The following is a 5,577-nucleotide window of genomic DNA, read 5'->3' on the forward strand; positions in this document are numbered from 1 at the left end:
ACCTGTCCTTCTTGTGTATTCTTATAACTTAAGCTATATTTGGTGTCAAAATGAGAGAACAGATACAAAAATACTGATTTTAACATCTCCCATGTTAAGGAGCCGTTCCCACTGAATTGGCATAGGGATATGTGCTGCTGTTTCCTCTAGAAAGCTGATTTTCCCATGAAATACCTGCAGTTTCCTCCCCAGAGCAGGGGACAGCTGTTTGCAAGAATCACAGATGTGGCAAGATTCTCACAGCTCCTTCCTCTGCACTATTGTAGTACTCACACCCTAATTTGCTGCTTTTATTCCTCATTTTTCATTTTAGCAGCCAGGCTGGGCCCAGAGGCTCTAGACAGGTGATGGGACAGGTAGACAGAGCTGCTTGTCACACAGGGGGTGACGAATATGACCTTTTGCAAAGTAGGGGACTGGTGAAGACCCCACCTGGCACCCACAGAGCTGCTCCCAGGCACCGGCTCCGACTCCAGCTTCTCTCCCACTTCCCCGATTTGCCTGACTTTTTTAGCCCTTCATGTCACCCGCCTGGATCTTAATTTGATTTACAGTGTACGTGCTGCCAAGCTACCTGAAATATATTGAAAGAAACAACACAAATATCCTCACAGATGTGACAACAAAAGAACAGGAAAAGAAAGAATTTCCTTAAAGGGGAGGGGGAAAAAAAAAGGCAAGGAAAGAAGGAAGAATCTGATATTTTGTCAGGTATATTTGGTGATATTTTTTTCAAAGAGCTTCTTGTTTTGACAATGTCTTTGGTTAAAAAGAAAAACTGTTTTATTAAGAGTACTACTTTTCTGTAGAATTAATATTCACCCATGAAAAATACAGCTTTCACTTCTAATGCTAATTTTGACTGATAATTTCTGCTCCCTTTATATATTTTTTTTAAATTATACTTGTAATCCTAAATTCAACATGAAGAAGGAACGTGAATGCTCCTGCAGATCTCCTGCTTGCTGATTTCCAAAATATATTATGCAATATATGACTTGGAGAGAAGCCACACTTCCTTTAGGAAAAGAAAGGAAAAAAAGGCAAGTTTTCTTGACTCCATGCTTCTAGAGAAAAGCTGGAACATATAAAATCTAAAGGTTCCATTGAGATTAGATGCATAATGAGCAAATTTGAAAAAAAAAATGTATTTAAATAACATCCTTGGCTTTGGCAACTTGTTTCATTGTGTTTTGAGGTTTGTTGTTTTGTTGAGGTTTTTTGGTTGTTTTTTTTTTTTTAACATCAGCAGCTGGTGGCACTGAATTGTGTCCATTCTGGAATTACACTTTGGTGTGGGAATTGCTACAACAGGAATGTGATTTCAGGGTGCCCTGGGCTCCTCTCTCCTTAGGGAATATTTTCCCACAGCTCGTGTCAGTAGTTCACAGAAGATGGGGCTTATTGCAGGAAAGTTCTTGGAGAGCCCTGGGGACAGCCAGTCTGGTCGTGTCACCCACTATCCCTGGCACAGTTTCAGGATATTCCCATCACAGGTGAGGTATAGCTCCACATTTGCCAGGGAGAATGTTGCTCTGTTTCTTTATTAGCAGGGCACTACGCAAGAGGCACCAGGCAACCACTGCCCACCTCCCAGGGTGCGATTTCTTTCCCTGGGGACATAACAGCCCCAGCTGGGAAGAGCAATCAGATGTACATTGGTTGTGACATTGTGCTTGAACCAAAGCCATGAGTCAAGGAATCGCTCCTTTCCCCAGGAGAGATTTTTTTTCTCTAATTTAACTGCCCCACACCTTTGCAAACCTTTTCTCTCACTAGCATAATGCATTTTTAATGAGCTTTTCTACAAAGAGCACAAGGTAGCTCTGAAGCCTTGAGCAGAGACCATGAAATTATTTATTAAATTTGCAGGTTTGTTTTGTTTTTTTTCTTTTACTGCACAGGGAAATGCACTACAGCTCTGAGCAACAGTGACAGGATGATCCTGGGTGAACAGAACATGAATCAATGGGTAAGCAGTTCCTTTAAGAGTGAAGTGTTAAAGTAGTCAAGCCTTGTGCTGCTTTGAAACTTACAGGCATGACATTTTCAGTGGTTTTATTACTTTTGTGTGTGTGTGTGTTTGAGCTACTGCTTAGTCAAGTAGATAGTGTCAAAACCTGATAAAGCAAACTCCAACAACCTCAAGTCAAATGATGATATAATGCAACATGCGCAAACTGTGAGCAGCGGGTTTCTTTCCTTTTAATTCACTTAGGATATTTTTTAAAATATCTGAGAACTTAACCATGTCTGTCACTGCAGTTTAAAAACAAGCTGAGGTACGTAGTTAGTTAATTCACAATGATTGGAAAAAGTGAAGACAACTTGCGATTTCCGAAGCTCTGTATATGCAAGACAAGCCATTATTTCAATCTGAAGAAATTGTGCTATAATGTTCTTCATCTTCTCCACACTTTGATGGAAAAATCAAATGATTGTGATACTCAGTGTTTCAGATGAGATATTGCCTTTTCAGGTAGTGTAATTTCAGCTGTATATCACGAAGTGCAATGTTTTATCATTCTGTCTTGCTTAGGAAAATCTATTCCTGCCTAAATTATTTCTGTGCCACATCATCTTGAAGTATTTCAAAACAGAGCAACGTGAAAAGCTTATCTTGAAGTGTTTGGCTCCTGTACTATAGACTTCTGAGCTCTCGTCGCTATAGGATCTGAGCACCTTCCAGCAGCGACTTAAACACCACAACTAACATCTGCCATGCTTTGTTTGCTTTTGTATCCTCCCCTCTGGGGAAAACGCACGTGCAGTGGCCTGCCCAGTTTTGGTCAGGTTTCTCTGTATGAGATTGGTTTGACTTATTTTTTAAGAAAGATGCATTCTTCTGAATTTCAGTTAGAAAAAGCAAGATGGAAGAAACACAGGTAGCACTTGGAGTGGCATGCAGAAATGTTTGTAGAGGCCCTTATGTGCATGGGGGGGTGTTGATCTCTCAGGCTGATCTGATTGCTGACCATACTAGGATGTTTTTTGGGGGGAGAGAAGCAGAGATGGACTTTCCTGAAAGCCAGGAGCGGGTGTGCTCATTGCTAGATTACAGCAAGTGCATCTCACTGGAGTCCAGCCACAAGTCAGGGGCTGCCCCTCGGGACAAAGCAGCGTGCCCTCACTATAGCACAGGATGAATGGCAGGGTTACTTCTAGAGACTGCTGCGTGAGAGCTTGAGGCTTCGATTCACTCTCAATTGCAGAGGTTTGCGGTTGTCCAAAGAGAGATTTTTCTGACTGAGAGGTGGCAAACATGATGCTGTTTTGGGACTGCTGATCCTTATGGAGGAAGGGACTGACATTGGTTTTCAGGGAGCCTGACACTTCAGCTCTGATGTGCAAGCCCCATCCCCTTCTGCTAGCTCACATGTCAGTAGTTAGGCTTTATCTGCATTGCTAACTATTGTGATTGCTCACTGTTAACTCATCAAATGAGATGAGATCTCATTACAAGGAGCTGCACTCTATTACCAATGCTGCTGTTTAAAATGAGGCTCATTTTGTGTTGGAATTTAACAGCACTGAACAGACTGGATGGAGGCACAAGTAGTTTAATTGTCCTGAAAGTCAACTTGATTTGCCAGAGGAATGAGGAGCTTTAATAGAGTCAGTGTTAAACCACCGTGTCTATTCGTCTTTGCTCTGCATGAGATATGGCCAGTCCTCTGACCACCAGCAAATGGATGCACGGCTGTTCTCACCTCCACCAGCAACATCATTGCTCTCTTGTACAGAAGTCACGGCTCAGTCCCTCGAAGGTGACAGTCAGCCACTGGCTTTGCTGTCCTGTGAAATGGCATAATGCACAAATTAATCTGGGCTCATTCCTAAATCCTATGCTGCCTTGCTAAATAAGCTAGACACAAATTACAAGCATCCTTTGTCCTTTTCAAAATATCAGGCACAGCTGACAGTATTCCCTGCTTCTGGAATAACTAGTTCAGAGTTCAGACCACCGTTTTCTGTTCAATTCTGCAAAAAAAGACAAAGTATTAGGTAAAACCGTTCCCTGGTTCCTAAAACTCAGGAGATCTCGGCTTCCTAAATTCCCTGTGCAATATCCAAAGCAAATGTTTTCTGAGGATCATAAGTTTTATTAAATTCTTTAATTTTATTTATTTTATTTCTCATAAAGCACGTAATGACTGGATAGCTGGAGAGGATGGGACACAAGATTGTATTAGCACAGTTACAAGGAAGAATGCGAACATTTTTGGATAGGTAGTGAAAGGAGGAAGAGACTGCCAAGGGCAGGCAATCCTTAAAGACAGGGAGGAGAGGCAAGAGTGAATATAAAGTCTACACAGGCACAGGCAGAATTTGAGATCAAACTTAACATAAGATTAGCATGTAATGCACAGATCAAGGTTGGCAGTTGGGAGCCCCCTCCACAGGGAGCAGGAAAGGTGTCCTCTTGTTTTCTGCCTTCCATCTCAGGGGTCAGCTAAATGTTTCCAGGGATGCTTTATGATTTCCAGCTGAAGAGCACATGCTGGGCTTTAACTTATTCCCTTGGAGTGACTCCTGCTGCCTCTCCTATATGCTTTAGTGTCTATTGCAGAGCTTCCTAGACTGCACTATAAACAATATATGGTTAAAAGCCAATGAGGAAGGAAATTGCTGGTTAACTACCCCTAATCAAAATCACTCCTAGATGATGTGCAAACTCTGAACCACCTGTGATGGGCAGCAAATTCTCTTTCAAATTCAGCTTTAGATGCTTTTTATGTGCCCTTCTTTTCAGTATTTTCATGTGCCTGTTATTTCTACTATTTGCTACGGCAGAGTCTGAATGTTCAGGTCAGGGGATGTTTTGTCACTGACTGCTGCATGGACTGGCGCAGGCTTCAAAAGGTGGGTTTTGTTCGTTCTTTTTTTTAAAAAAAAATACTTATTAGCAGAAAAAAAGCTAAATTTGCAAACAGAAAATGGTAAGAGGAGAAGCACGTGTCTTCTGATGATGATTATGCTATCAGAAGCACATTGGCATAATGAAGGGATAATTACTAACTATGCTGGGCTCTGTTTTCACACATTTATGACAATTAGGCATGGGAGCGGGCAGGTTGTCACTGATTTTAGGCAAAGCCCTTTAGCAGGCACAAAGGAGTTTAAGTGCAGAAGGGAAACAGTTCATCCCTCTTCATTTCCAGCAGGATTAAAATCACTGAGCAGCAGCAAATGCACAGCGTGGAGTTGCACAAGCAATGCCCAATCATTGTAGTTCTTCATGGAAGCAAAAGAGGCAAGGTGGTAAGTATGAAATTACTGGGAGCCTCAAACCCAGCCATTGCAGCATCAGAAAGCTTTGTATCAACTTAGCTCCCTCTTGCACATGCACACAGAGTATGAAGTCTTTTGCCCAAATTTGACTTGTCTTTGCTTTGGATCCTGTACGGTGGTCCCATGCAGATCTGTAGCTCTCCATCACAAAACCTCTAGCCCGTGATCTGTTGGCAGGATAACTTTGAGGGACAATGGTGGGCAGTGATGATTCCATGGAATAAAAGACTTCCAGCACTTGCTCTGGTTCCAGCCCTTTAATATGATATTGAAAGGCGTATCCTC

General features: G+C 42.1%; 1 long non-coding RNA gene across 1 annotated transcript; it reads left to right on the forward strand.

The window, feature by feature from the left end:
- Nucleotides 1–986: 986 nt before the first annotated feature.
- On the forward strand, nt 987–5,186 carry LOC309670300. Its single transcript, XR_014268989.1, has 3 exons — nt 987–1,043; nt 1,905–1,972; nt 5,163–5,186. It is a non-coding gene; the product is annotated as an uncharacterized lncRNA (long non-coding RNA).
- The last annotated feature ends 391 nt before the right edge of the window (nt 5,187–5,577 follow it).

This window comes from Vanellus vanellus (assembly GCF_965231255.1).
Source record: "Vanellus vanellus genome assembly, chromosome: 3".
Lineage (NCBI taxonomy): Eukaryota > Metazoa > Chordata > Aves > Charadriiformes > Charadriidae > Vanellus > Vanellus vanellus.